We start from the raw sequence: 15,594 nt of genomic DNA on the forward strand, positions 1-15,594 counted from the left end.
GAATAAAAACCCAACTACACACAAAATCTCATCAGCATTAATGACATGAACACTGCTGTGTTTGGTGAGCGGCGAAGAGGTGACAATGTCTGGCTCTTATTAAGTATCCTAAGTCAATTACTTATCATTGGAGGAAACAGAAGCACAGAATTACATTGTTATGAGCAGCGAGAATACAGTGAGTGGCCCCCAGACCACGCAGGGGGCCTCAGGAAGCTCTGTGGGTGTCTGTATTCCCTGAGCTGCCCGCTGTGAGCCACTGAGATCTCTGAGGGGAGGCGGAGGATGCGGGCTAACAAGGACGTGCTGTTCCACACAGGACAGCTATCAGCTGCTGCCAAGTCCCTCATTAGGGACGCCTCCCCCTGGCCCTCGTGGGAGACAGCCAGTGTTCTCATTCCACAGAGGAGGAAGGTGAGGCAGAGAGAGAACAAAGACCCAGCGTGACCCCGAGACATAATCAGGACTGAGACTCGATGTTCCCTCGGCCTCCTGCTGGCCCGGTCTGACAATAGGCAGCTGTTACCTGTGGGCAGTGGGCGGCATGTTCTCTTCCATCACTAGGACCGTTTTTTCCACTAATGAACCTTTGGCAACTCAGAAAGTAATTGGTTTATCTTTGACCCTGATGCTGTACTCATTGAGATGGTGAGAATAGATGTTGATGTGTATAGTTTAGTATGGCTTAGTAAGGCAGACTACCTGGGCCATATTATCAGTAATGTATAATATTGTATCTTTTCCCCACCAAGAATTATGGGGTAGGAAAATAAAAAATCTACACTCAGGAACGGAGGAAGAAGAAGATAGAATCTGACCATTGGAGGTGCTTAGTAACATCCAGGCTTTGAGGGAAAATGTCCAACATCATTTCTTGGAGATTGATATTTGGATTGATGGGCTGGCTGTTCCTGGCTTTTCTCCTGGAATCTAGTAATTAAGGGAGGGGGGAAGGGCCTGGCTGGAAGCAAAGGGGCACATCTGCACAGAGTAATATCGGTATAGGTGCACACACTGCCTCTGCTCCAAGCTGCATCCATCCTCAATCCCAGTGGAGGACCTGAGACACATTAGTAGCTTTGCTAGGTCCAGAGACAACATACCCTTTCTGTGTACGCAGGTTATCAGCAGAGCCCCTGGTTTGGATTTTATTTCTGCCCTGTTTGTGCAGAGAGCTGACAAGAGAGACAAGGTTCATCTAAATATCCTTGAGGCTGTCTGCAAATAGGGCTGATACTCTATGTTGCCTCTCATCCATCCACCTGGCTTGGCCCAATACCCATCAGACCTTAGGGGACTGTCCACAGGCTTAGATTAATTACAGTGGACTGTTTCTTTCATCTGAGCATATTGAAGGATTCTATAAAACGGAAGCAGTGTGGTGATGTCTTGTGGTTGTTTTTTTTTTTTAAGCCCTCTTAGAAATCACTTTTTAAAAAGTTGACATCAAGAAATTGTTCCCTGGATGATATATGATGCACAGTGTTTTCCAAGATCCCTGCTCATTCATCACAGATGAGGCCATAGGCAGAGCAGGCTCAGCTTGGTCCAGAAACTCGCTTCAAGCCTAATTGTTTATTCATTGGTGGGATCATCAGGGTCCAGGAGTGACAAGCCTCGGTGCGGAGGATGTGGCTGAAGGGAGGGGCGGGAGATGAGAGAAGGTTTGTTTTGTCTGAGTTCCAGCAAGAAGATTATTACAGCCCGGGGACAGCTCTCATATTTACTCTGTTAAATGTTTGAATTTTCTCTGTTGACTTGTGATTGAGACAAATGTGTTGATATGTCTGTTCATGTTATTAAAAAATGATGAAAGGACTCTTATATTGGCAGAGACATCAAGACCCACAGAAAGGCCAGTTAAGACAGCACCTTGGAGCAAAGTGTGAATGCATGTGTATTACTGCTGTGACCCCGCCCCTGGCATGACTGCGTCTCCCAAGGCAGAGGGGAAGGGGGCAGGGAAAAGACTAACCTGGCGTGGGGCAGTGGTGGGCTTGGAAAGGGGACCAACAGGACCAATGGGATGGCAGCACCAAGGCCCCATGCCTAAGGAAACATGAAAACAGGGCTTCCAGAAGGTGGCGCTGGCTCTTGGTTGCACCTAAGCTAATGTATGGAAGCAAGGACCAGTCCCAAGGAAGGGAGCAGGCAGGAGGTGGTTGAGGGAGCTCAGCCCCCATCTTCTCACTGGGGTTACATCTCGTAACTTGGGGCATGAGGAAAAGGCCTACCACTTGTGGGGAGGAGGTAAGCCCTGTTTGCTTCTTCTGTGGACTCCAGACACAGGCAGGAGACATTCCTGATGGACCAGCAGGTGTAGAAGGAGCTCCTAATGTACTTCCAGCCCACAAGCCTCAGGGCCTGGGGCTGGGCTAAGGGGGCCAGACAGGGAGCCCTACAAGGGGGAGAAGAAGAAAGAAAGCCTCTCCTGCAACCTGTCGTCTGCCTCTCTCCTCTGCCCGAAACTGTCTCTCTGTGGGAACCAATGACACCATTGCAGATTTGAAGGGCTTCTCTCCCTTCCCCACACGGTGCCTTTGTCTTTGGTTGCCTTGCCTTCTTCAAATTGCTTCTCTCTTGGCACATTCCTCTTTTTTTTTTTTCCTGTTTCATGTGGAACACATCTGCTCAAACCAGCCACTTCTGCCATGTTTCCCGGAGTAATGAGCGGCACTGCAGGTCTAACAGGCATCAGACTTCCCTGGTGGCATTTGGGTCTGCTTGCCCCTCAGGCCTGACTTTGGGTCCAGAGAAGCTCTCCCCCAGGGGCTGGCTTCAGAGCAATGAGGTTGACGTGAATGAGACTGTGGTCGCCTCTCTTTCTTCCCCTCCAGCTGACAAACTCTGTAAGCTTATAGTTCTTACCCCCAGCTTCAGGTTTAAAACATTGTTGCCTGGACTGCACCCCAGGCCAGTGACTCCATCTCTTGGGAGGGGCCCAGGCCTCCATGGGTTGCGTAGTGAGAGCGGAGAACTTGCTCTAAGCCTCTCCTTCTGAGGACTCTGTAAGGTGTCTTGTGGCTGATACAGCGGGGTGGGGACCTTCCTCTCTGCAACAGCACGCTTCCAGGGCTTGCCTTGCTTCACTTCCTCCTCAGCTCCTTTCCAGGTCCATCTGTGCCCTAAACCTTAGCTCGTCTCCTATCTTTGGTCCTGTTCCTGCCCTGTGGACTTGCCTTGCTTCCTGGATTGACTATGACAGTCTCGAAGGGCTTCGGGTTGGTCCTCTTCCAGGATCTTTTCTCTGGGCGGCTGGTCTGGTCTTGCTTAGCACCACTGCCACCCATCCCTCCCACCACCAGGAGGGTCTAGATCTAGAACATCCTTTGCTATCTTCTTAAGGAAGCACCAGTATTATTGCATACCCAGAGGAAGTTCAATACATGCTCTGGTTGTCTGAGCCCCAAACTGATTTGGACTATTATTGATTGCTGCTGATAAAGCCAACAGATATTTTTAAGCATCAATTTCCTCCTTTCTTTGAACAGCTTATTTAGAAGAGGAAAAAAGGCATGTGGCATTTGCTGGAGAAGATAACTAATTTACCATGTGGCCGTTTTCTGTGCTTTATTGTAGGTGTACAACACAGACAAGGGGCAGTACGCTAACCCCCTGGGTTGGACTAGAGTTTAATTTAGATTGTTGCATCAATTATGTTTGCTTTCTGAAAACTGGCTGCACTTTGAGACCTTTAAACAATAGTATATCTTAAGAATTCAATATTAATAAGAACAAGACAAGCAGCACAGTAGAAAAATTGGCAAAGGATATAAACAGGAAATTCACTGAATAGGAAATAAAAAATAACCAATACACATTAAAGAATGCTTAACCTCTCTAGGAATCAGGGAAATACAAATTAAAAGATAGTGAGATATATTTTTCTTTTTAAAAAATATATTTTTATTGATTTCAGAGAGGAAAGGAGAGGGAGAGAGAGATAGAAACATGGATGATGACTGAGAATCATTGATTGGCTGCCTCCTGCACACCCCCCACTTGGGATCGAGCCCACAACCTTGGCATGTGCTCTGACCAGGAATTGAACTGTGACTCCCTAGCTCATAGGTCGGTGCTCAACCACTGAGCCACACTGGTTGGGCGATATATTTTCAATAAGCCAAAGATATTAATAGACAATTAACAGAATAAAAACAACAACAGTAAATTGACCAATAAACATGAAGATTCTCCTTGTCACTAGTAAACAGGGAACTATACATTTAATGATATTTTTCACCAATAGGACTCATAAAATTAATGTTGGTGTAGATGTGGGGAAATGGATATATACAAGGATATATACTACGGGTGGACTGCCCTGTGGACTTGTCAACAGACCCTTGTTTCCTAGTTGACCTTGACAATCTCTAAGGGCTTTGAGTTGGACCTCTTCCAGGATCTTTTCTCCTGGCGGGCTGGTCTGGTCTTGCTTAACACCACTGCCACCCATCTTCTTCATATGACCAGCTAACACCAGAGGCAGAAATTGCCCAGAATGCTCTCTCTCTCTCTCTCTCTCTCTCTCTCTCTCGTGGAAGGGAGAGGGAGAGACAGCGAGAAACACATTGATTGGTTGCCTTCTGTATGCCCCTGACCAGGGCTGCTGGCCTACAGCCGAGGTACACGCCCTTGATTGGAATCGAACCCAGGACATTCAGACTGCAGGCTGATGCTCTATCTACTGAGAAAAACAGGCTAGGTCCAGAATGCTCTTTACTGTAATTGTGGACCCTCAGTCATGGTTAAACTTTCACACCCACTATTTCATTGATCTCTGATGATCAGGTTTACATGAAACATTGCCTTCTGTCCAAATCATGCACCTCTGTGTGACTAGGATTAACAGAATAAAAACAGCAGTAAATTGACCAATAAACATTGACCAGTCCACAATTTTTTTCAGTTACTGGTCTGTGCCTGCCTATTGTCATCCTTCCACGGCTGGAACATAGCAGTAGTTGTGGAGGGTATGCATTGGGAAGATATAGTTACAGGCAAGGAGCCCTTCCCATTCTGGCTCATAATGTCCACATCTGAGTCATCATCAGGGACCAACTACCATTCTATTGTGTGTGCAGCTGATCATCTTGACAGTGGAATTCACTTCACAATGGCACGTTTCATCACTTGTGATGATTCAGCCAAGCACTGGGCATTGGTTGAATGGGCTGCACCAAGCAGTGTACATGGGTTCTGTATACTCTGATCTAGTGTCGCATGGACTTTAGCAGCTCGTACTCAGTGAGATTGAATCATTGCATGTTGTCCATTAATCCGCTATTTATTGAAGGGAAGACTGAGAAAAGCCTTGTTCCCGCTTCTGCAGGACTTAGGTGGTGTCCACATCTACTTCCTCGGGATTGTCTTCATCATTCAGAGGAGGAGCCGTGTTGCAGCACCAGAATGGATCCCAGAGGGAAGGTGAGTCTGTTGCTGCTAGTGCCTAGCAGCTGCTTTGCTGATCAGCTTCATGACCATGTTCAATTCTATGAAATCGGCTTGAGTAGCCTTCGCCCACTGAGAGTTTTCAAAGGTCCATTGTGTAGCCCATTTCAGATGCCCTCAGGGGAGCAGGCTCTGCCTATCATGGCCATCTCCGTTGTCTTAGACCTGTGGCAGCGGGGCTCCTTGGACCCTTCTCCACCTCCGCGGTCCCTCACTCATCATTCCCAGTGAGAAGTTTAAAGCCACATTAAACTTTTAAATGTGTATGTCTTTTGCACAGAAATATTTACTTCTTAGATTTTATTGTTGCAACATATTTACAAATACATATCTATTCACTGTGTCATTTTTTAGAATAATAAAAAATGCAAAGGTATCTAACCAGTTAACTGCCAGGCGTCCAAAACGGAAACCATCTATAGATGCTTATGATGTACAAAGGGTTAACTATCCATCAACAGGGGAGTGTGTCACCATGTGACACAGAGAGAATGTTACACGGCAGAGCAGAATCTGAGACAGATCTGTAGGTCTATGAAGTTGCATGGGCACTGTCTGAAAACCTGTTGAGTGAAGAGAAGGACAGTCATGGATCAGTAGGTGTAGTTTGATGTCACTTCTGTAAAGCAATGATTAGCAACAACTATAAAAATGAAACTATATATTTTGCTAAGTATGACTATATGCCTATCCACGCATAGAAGTGTGGCTGGGAGAATTCAAGGCAAACTGTCATGGTGGTTCCTTCCGGCAAGGGACTGGGATTTGGGGTTCTGGGAGAGAGTTAACTAGATGTGACATTTAACATATTGACTGTGGGCATGTATTTGTACCCACGTGTGTAACTAAAAGTAAGTGACAATTTGTAAAAGGAAATAAATAACATGAAAGATACGGATTTTTAAAAAATCCAACATTGAGAAATCAGCAGTTCTGTAGACTCCACTCTGGATTCCACATGTCCAGACAGCCCATATAGACCACCCAGGCTGCCCCAGCACCCTCCACACTCAGCACCCAGGGCTGTTCAGGAGCCATGTGCCTGCCTTGGGTGCAGGGCTGCCTGCAGCTTTTGGCTGGAAAGTTAGAGAGGCAACAATAATGATAAACTCTATTTAGCACGAAGGGCATGAAGGATGGATGGGAAGGGAATGTAGGAAAGAAAAAATTTTTCTTCTCCCCATCTTAGGTTCATTGGCTGAGGCTCTATAAATGAGACTGACAAAAGACATATCAACATAAGAAAATCAATCTGAAGTTTGTTGATATGTCTGGGTATACACTGGAGAGAATTCAGTGAAGGGTAACTCAAAGGGGTGGTTAGAATTTGGGCTGTTATAGCATCTTAACTTTGTAGAGAAGTGGTGAGACAAAGGAAAGGGACTTTGAGCTTCTATGGAGGGTAAATTGTGGGAAGGTAAATATAGAGGGGAAATTGATGGAAGACATGGGTTGTTTTAGGGAGGTTTGCTATGTAAATTTCTCTGGTTCAGCTCTGGGTTGATGAGTCTAGAGTTGTCGCTGGTGATTAAGAATAGCCTTGCCCTTCCTGGTAGAGAGAGGGAGGGCAGCTAACTTTTCTTGCATCTGCTTCTTCTCGATTGCCTTCAGCTCAAAATAATCCTTGTACCAGAGTGGCGAATTTGGGACGGCATGCTCTGAACCTCTTTGGAGATATTCCAGGAAAAGAGACTAGCTTGAAATCTTACGTGTAGAAAGGAACAAAGGTATCACTCAGGTGTGAAGAAGGCTGTGCCCCAGGCAGGAAGCAGGAAAACTTCCTTTCGGGTTTGTCCTCATAATCCCTACTCCCAAGAACCTTCATAGTCACCACTTCTGGAATTTCAGAGCTTGGTGAGGCTTGGTTATTTTTATTTCACCAGCTCTTGCTCTTTAAAGACTGACTCATACAGGAAGAAGAAGGGAACAGGGACAGTCTTTGAGGCCACAGGAGTTTTTAACCAGCTGGGGAAGAAAGAGTTGTTGCTTTGAAACTGGTGTGGCTTGAGTAGCCCTGTTCTTAGAATCAAGTGGCAGGCACTCAGAGGCCGGTCCTCTACTGCCCTCTGCAGCACAAAGAGGATACTGCAAGTTGTCTGGAGGCTCATTTTTTCTGGAGGCAACTCTGTTCTGAGAAATAGAATCCACCTAAGCTAAGTGACTTTAGTGGTTTTTTAGTTTTTCATATGCATATTTCAGCTGGTGACTTTTGTTGGTAGAAATCTCTTTCCTTTCTGTAGTTCTAGTATAGAATTTCTTTTGTGTGTAATGCAGGATTGCTGCAATGGACTGAATGTGTCCCCTTAAAATTCATATGTCGAAACTCTAATCGTCATGTGATGGCATTAGGAGATGGGGCCTTGGGAGGTGATTAGCTCATGAGGACAGAGCCCCCACGAATGGGGTTACGGACCTTATGAGAGACTACAGAGAGCTCTCTCGCCTCTTCTGTCATGTGAGGCAGTAACTGGAAGTTGGCAGTCCGCAACCTGGAGGAGGACTGGCACCCTGGTCTTGGACTTCCAGCCTCCAAAAGAGCAAGAAATAAATTTCTGTTGTTTATAAGCCACCCAGTCTATGCTAATTTGTTGTCCCTCACTGAACTAAGACAACCACTTCATTAAAGAGTCTTAAAGAGTGAATCATGCTCACAACAATTGGATCTCTGCTGCTCTTTTCCATCTTCTTCATCCCTGACTGAACACATGGGAAGGTGTTTGAGGACCATCTGAGTGCCTATGGGCCATATGACGTGTTTCCGTCATAGGGACAGGTGCTGCTGGTCACCTGGCTCAGCTTAACTCAGGTACAAGTGCTACCTTATTTATATCTTGATAGTGGATACAATTGATCAACAGCTGTAACAGTGTAAATGGCTGAAGGGAGTGGTGGGGGGAGGACGTGGCACCCACCAGTTTAAAAGACAGTTTGTGTGCAGCAGTACAATGTCCATTTATTTCGTGGTCAATGAGTCTGCCTATGTCTGACTGTGGGAGCAAGCCAGAGCCTCTCTCTGCTTGCTGTGAGAGACTGTCGGTCTGCTGGAGCCCAGCATGTTATTTCTCAATCCATTCCTATTGACGGTGCACTGGACTTTTGTGGATAGTCTTTTTGAATTATTACCAATATTAGAGGCCCAGCACACAAAATCATGCACGGGTAGGGTCCCTAGGCCTAGCCTGCGATCAGGGCCATCTTTCGCCTGCTTGCTAGTCCCCAGTCCCACCCCGCCACCGCCACCCACTCGGTTCCCCTTGCCAGTGACCAGTCCTACCCCACCCACCCTGGTTCCCCATTTGCCATCCAGCCAACAGAGCCTGTGGGCCGACGTGGGGAAGGGGGGCAGGGGGCGGGGGACAGAGAGGTAGTCAATGCACCTCATAGCGACTGGTTGAGCGGTTGTTCTGGTTGTTACGCCATTATATCCCTGGGCTTTTATTATACAGGATAGTTTTTATTTTTGTTGAACATTTTATGGGAAACCAAGAAGCATGGCTGGTCTGACATGATGAGGCACTGTATATCATCATGGCTTTCTACACTAATAAAAGAGAAACATGGTAACTAGCGTACGACCGCTACCCTTTTCATTGGCTAATCAGTGAGTATATGCAAATTAACTGTCAGCCAAGATGGCGGCCGGCAGCCAGGCAGCTGGAAGCGAACATGAGGCTTGCTTGCTGCAGTGAAGGAGGACTCCAACGTTCCCCGCTTGCGCTGCCGGCCTCTGAGCTACAACTCTAAGCAACTATGTACTATGTTGCAAATAAGAAGATAAACAAAACCCCAGAAACCGGCTTTCATTCAGCCGGGCTTTAACAACATTGTATCGATGTTTTCAGGGGCGAGGCCTCAGAGCTAAAGCTGGCCCCCCCCCCCCCAAAAAAAAAAAGAAAACAAGGAGCAGTTGGAAGCTTCAGTCACTCGCTTCGGGAAAACAGCCCTCAGCCCCTCACCCAGTCTGGCCAGGCACCCCATTGGGGACCCCCACCCTGATCCAGGACACCCTTCAGGGCAAACCAGCCAGCCCCCACCCGTGCACCAGGCCTCTATTCTATATAGAAAAAGGGTAATATGCCTCCCGGCACCGGGATCAGCGGAGCAGTGAGGCTCCTGTCACCGGGATCAGCATGACAGGGGGCAGCGCCCAAACCCCCTGATCGCCCTGCAGCTCTGTGTGTGACAGGGGGTGGGGCCACAACCTCCCTATCCACCCTGCTCTGTTCGTGACAGGGGAAGGCGCCCCAACCCCCTGATCAGCCCTGCTCTGTGCCTGATAGGGGGGAGCTCCCCAACCCCCTGATTGCCCTGCGGCTCTGTGTTTGACAGGGTGCAGCACACCAACCCCCTGATCGGCCCTGCTCTGTGGGTGATAGAGGGTGGCGCCCCAACCCCCCTCCACGGGCCTTGCTCTGTGTGTGACAGGGTAGAGCCATAACCTCCCCATTGGCCCTGCCCTGAGTGTGACAGGGTGCAGTGCCCCAACCCCCTTATCCGCCCTGCTCTGTGTGTGACAGGGGGCGGTGCCCCAACTCCCCTATCGGCCCTACTCTGTGAGTGACAGCGGGGAGCTCCTCAACCCCCTGATCGGCCCTGCTCTGTGCGTGACAGGGTACAGAGCCCCAACACCCCTGATGGGCCCTGCTCTGTGCGTGACAGTGGGCAGCGCCCCAACCCCCTGATCGGCCCTGCTCTGTGCGTGACAGGGGGTGGCGCCGCAACCTCCCCATTGACCCTGCCTTGAGTGTGACGGGGCGGTGCCCCAACCCCCCAATCGGCCCTACCCTGAGCGTGACTGAGGGTGGCACCGCAACCTCCCAATCCGCCCTGCTCTGTGCATGACGGGGCGGCGCCCCAACTCCCCAATCGGCCCTGCTCTGAGCCTGACCAGGGGCTGCGCCTAGGGATTGGGCCTGCCCTCTGCCACCCGGAAGCAGGCCTAAGCCAGCAGGTCGTTATCTCCCGAGGGGTCCCAGACTGTGAGAGGGCACAGGCCGGGCTGGGGGACACCCCCCCCCCCCCCGCCCCGAGTGCACAAATTTTTGTGCACCGGGCCTCTAGTATTACTATAATAATCAAAGTATTCACAACCTAAATGCCAATATGGCATTTGGAGATGTCCAGGTCTAGTGTCCCAGCTGGAGTCAAGTCAACTAGTTGTCAAGCTCCACTGACACACCTAGGATTTCCTGTTGGTGGGGAACAGACCTACTGGGAAATGGAAAGAGACCCACATACAGAACAGTAGGAAAAAAGTCTGGTAGTTACCTAGTCTTCCATCCTTAAATATATATGAACAATCAAAAATCAAATGAATTTTGGATATAATTGACCATTACAAAACAAAACAAAATCAATGGTTGACAGAAGTGAGGGTGTGGAATGGTAGAGGAACAGAAGAGAAGGAGAAGAGTGGAATAGTGCTAATTCCTTCACCTTACCTGGGAGGTGGGAGGAACCATGCACAATTGGAATCGTGAAGCAGCCTTTTCAAGCCTGTTGGTCTTTCTTTTCAATTTTGAGTTTCCATAAATTCTACTTTTTCTCCAATAGGCAAGAAACCCCAAGAGAAAGGTAGATTTTTGGGGGTTGGGGAACTGGCCAGAGTGAGGAGGAAGGCAGTTACATTCCCTCTTGTATCAAAGGTCTTACAGCCTACACACAATATACACGGATATAACTATCATGTTCCCACCAGAGGGTGGCGCTCTGACAAAGGAATAGCAGCCGCCAAAAAATAAAGGGTACGAGGCAGCCTGCAACAGCGGGGAAGATAACTTCTGATGGCATTGGATCACATAAAGCAAGAGAAGAATAAAGTCTCTAAATGATCACCTCAGGCTAATGTGCTGTGACCGGACTGTTTGGGCCTTCAGGACTCACAGTGACGGATGCCACAGTCATATTGCTGTAGGTACAGTTCATGTAGAGGTCCTTCCTTGTCTTATCACTTCAGATCCGCTGGGACTACATTCGATCAGGCAGTTTGGCTGTTAGCCATTTTAACGATAGTGCATTTACAGTTTACTGTATTTACATTCTATATGTATGCACACACTTGTCACCAGCAAAGAAACCAAAATTGGGTTGTCTTCAGAATCACTATGAGAAATGGAAAGGCATATAAAACTGCAGTATCTACCGGATTTGGAGGAAGAAAGAGGCTGTGACCCAAGCATTTAAAGTAAGTCGAGCTGACTTTTGTGTATGACGGCCATAGAAAGCTATTCTTAGACACCTAAGACCTTGGGATCATACCACCCACGTGCCCTTCTTTAAAAAGTGCGCCAGCCAACAAGAGAAGAAGCAGGTGGAGAGCTAAATAAGGGAACCCATGGTAAGAAAGGACTTGTGGTCCTAACCTAAGTCTAACCCACAACCAACCCTGCACCCTGAACCTGGGACGCCCCTGAATTTTTTGTTGTTGGGGGCATTTTGCAGGCAAAAGGTGAAGCTTGGCCCAGCAGCATTTCCTTAGGCTGCTTCCTTCCTCAGTGGCTTTTCCTGTGTCAGGAAGTGTGTCTGCTGTGACACTTCCTTTGCCCCTCAGACAGACAGAATCTGATGCCTGGTTTGGTGAGCACTTGTAATTGGTATTTTGTTTGTGTATTTGCACACAAAGCCTAACCTGCTCACAGGGCTGTGAGTCTGAGCTGAGAAATAAATGCATTTTCCCATTTCCGCCAAGCAGGATGTTTGATGCCACATAAAAACCGTTTTTATTGCCAAGCAATGCAATGATTTTATTCATCTTTAAACCTTGGATCGAACAATTTTATCTTCTAGAAATAAAAGAATTGGTTTGTAAGTATACATACAAAGGTATACACTGAATGGGGAACAAGAGGAAACAACTTGAATACTACCCATAGAGAGTGGTCGAATAAGCTGTGGTATGACCCTATTTCTGGAATATTCTGTAGCTATTAAAAAGAAGGGGTTAGATTTATATGTCTTGACCTATGGGAAAGGCCACAACAAAGCAAGCTGTCGAGAAATGTATGTAGAATGATCCCCTTTTTGTAAAGCCAAAGAAAAACCTTTTGCATGTGTTAGTATTTTCACTTGTGTGCATTGCTGTGAACACAGAAGAATGTGGACATTAGCTGTTAACATTGTCATCTCAGGAAGAGGTGCTCTCATTAAGTGAAGGTCATGGGAAAGGAGAATTTGTTGGTTTTTTCTTTGGTACCTTTCGGAATTTTTTTGCTAAAAGGCAATAAAAGTATGTATTGCTTTTTTAGTTTGAAAGAAAAATCCAATAAGGTAAATGATAAAGATCATTCATCCTAAATGATATATACATAAAGAATACCTGATATCAAATCCCTTTGTATATTTTTTCTGTCTGTGATTTATGATTGTACCAGTGTTAACTGTGCTTAAAAATTACTACATATTAAATGTTCTCAACTTGATAATTCACATACCATAAAATTCACCCTTGAAAAGTCTGCAATTCGGTGGTTTTTACTATATTTGGAATTGCACAACCATCACCACTATCCAGTTACAGACCATTTTCATCCAAAAAAAGCCACCCCATATCCATTAGCAGTCATTCTCCATTCTCCCCTTCCCTCATCCCCTGGCAACCACTAATCTACTTCTGTCTTTATGAATTTGCCTTTTCTGGGACTGCATATAAATGATCGTATAATATGTGACCTTTTGTGTATGGCTTCTCTCAGTTACAATAATGTTAATCATATTGCAACATGTTTCAGTATTCAATTCCTTTTATAGACTAACTAGAGGCCCGGTGCACAAATTCATGCATGGGTGGGGTCCGGCAGGCCTGCCCGATGGGGGCTGATTGGGGCCGGGCCAGCAGGGGGGAAGGGGACGTGGGAGGTTGGCCACTGGCCCTGCCTCCAATCAGGCCTGATCAGTCTGGGCCAGCTGGGGAGCGGGAAGAGCTGTGGGAGGTTGGCTGGCCCCACCCCCAGTGGGAGGATGATTGGAGGCAGGGCTAGCCAAAGGGAGGGGCTGCAGGAGGTTGCGGGGTGCTGATCGGGGCCCTGATCAGGCTGGTTGGCCGCCGCAATGCAGGTCATAGCAACCGGTCTGTTCCGGTCCTTCTGGTCGCTTGGCTTTTATATATATAGATATTCCATTGTATTATATGGACATACTGTTTTTGTTTTTCCATTCATTAAATGATTGACATTTGAGTTGTTTCCACTTTTTGTTTATTTTGCATAATGTTATTATGAACATTTGTGGACAAGTTTTTGTGTCATAGTTTTAAATTCTTTTTGGTATATCCCTAGGATAGAATTTCTGAGTCATTGGTAACTCTATGTCTAACACTTTTGGAGACTGCCTAACTGGTTTTCAAAGCAGCTGTACCATTTTACAGCACCACAAGGAATGCATAAGGATTCTAATTTTCCACACCCTTGCCACCACTTGTTATCTTCTATTTTTTATTTTAGCCATCCTGGTGTGTATGAAATGGTTTTGATTTACATTTCCTTAATGGCTTATGATACTAAGTATTAATATGTTTTTGAGTAAGTGTCTTTACAAATCCTTGCTCATTAAAAAAATTGTGTTATTTGTCTTTTTATTGTTGGGTTGAAAGAGTTCTTTGTATATTCTATATAGAAGTGCCTTAGCAGAGATACATGATTTGCAAGTATTTTTCTCCCATTCTGTGGGTTGTCTTCACTCTTTCCTTCTAATCACTGCTTTAGCTCCATCCAGAAGCTTTCGTATGCTGTGTTTATATATTCACTCATCTTAAAGTATTTTCTGATTTTCTTTGTGGAATTCTTGTTTGACTTATTGGTTATTTAAGAGTGTTGTTTAGTTTCCCCACTTATGAATTCCCCCAATTTTCTTCTGTAATTGACTTCTAATTTAATTCCATTGTGGTTGGAAAACATATTCTTTCTATTTTCAATTTTGTAAAATTATTGAGGCTCATTTTATGGCTTTAACATATTGTCTATTCTGGAGAATGTTCCATGTGCAATTGAGAAGGGTATATATATACTATTGTTGGGTAAAGTGTTCAGTTAGGTCTAGTTTTTTTATGATGTGTTTTACTGTATAAAGTCAACTTGTACAATCTTGGATATATTTCATAATTGAAATTATATAAAAATTCTCAGCAAAATATTGTAAGGAAATAATTAAGATTTTAATAATTACTCCTAGCTAGTGAGACTATGGCTGGCTTCCCCCCTCCCTTACTCAATTTCTCCATATTTTTCAAGTTTCTTGTGATGAGCAGGTACTATTTAATAGTTATAAAATAAACACAAAGACAAATCTGACAAAATGGAAGAGTACAGCTGGAAAGTCCTCTGAAGGAGATTTATCCAGATGCACTTCTTACCCCAGAGCATTATGAAGAGCATTACGGTAGCTGTTTGTTGAATCAAAGATGACAGGTTTGTGGAGTGATTTGGATTTCTATCTGTCCCAACATAAACATAAATATAATGAATTCACTGGTTATTTTGGCTTTCACATGAATCCTGTATTCTTAGGGCAGCGCATAAATGTAAGAGTTCAGAAAAAAGACCCGAGATTTGGAATCCTCAGTCTTTCTTTGTTTGGGATGAATCTCCTAACATCTGCCAATAGCCTCTTCGCTATTGTTAGTAAGATTGCTTATTTTTGGATTTGGCAGCTGCATAGTCAAATATTTTTTTTTTTATTTTGTGCTAGAAGAATCTTAATTAACTAAAGTTTTGCTGGCTGTTTTCTTAGTTGTTAAACATATTAAGTCCTTTTAGATTCCCACTCTATGAAGTAATTATGTATAATTGTGATTAAATTAGAGAACAACGAAGATATTTATTGGTTTACATATCCACTTTTGGTCCAAAGGATTTGCAATGGCCTGAAGAAGATAGAGTTATTTTCTATAACTTTCAGGAACAGTTTCAATGTACATTTTATAAACCTAAATAGAACATGGCACTGCTGTGCTTTCTGAGTGCTCCATTCTTGCTCACAAACAGAGTATTTGTGGACTCAGCCTTTCTTGTAATAGGATCGGGTTGTAAATTGTGGTGCCATCTGCAAATAGACTAATAACATGTGAGGCAATGCCAGTTTTTATGCCTTATAATTTGGGATAATTCTCATCACAACTGTGAGTGGTTCTATTGTGAAAGCAAGAGGAAT

General features: G+C 45.5%; 1 pseudogene; it reads left to right on the top strand.

Annotated features, from left to right (window-relative positions):
- Positions 1-285: 285 nt before the first annotated feature.
- LOC139008440 (transforming protein RhoA pseudogene) overlaps positions 286-15,594 on the top strand; it is a 62,634-nt pseudogene continuing 47,325 nt past the window's right edge.

The sequence above is a fragment of the Myotis yumanensis genome, unplaced genomic scaffold, assembly GCF_028538775.1.
Source record: "Myotis yumanensis isolate MYYU_CA2020_CCGP unplaced genomic scaffold, mMyoYum1.0.hap1 SCAF_4, whole genome shotgun sequence".
NCBI classification, from domain to species: domain Eukaryota; kingdom Metazoa; phylum Chordata; class Mammalia; order Chiroptera; family Vespertilionidae; genus Myotis; species Myotis yumanensis.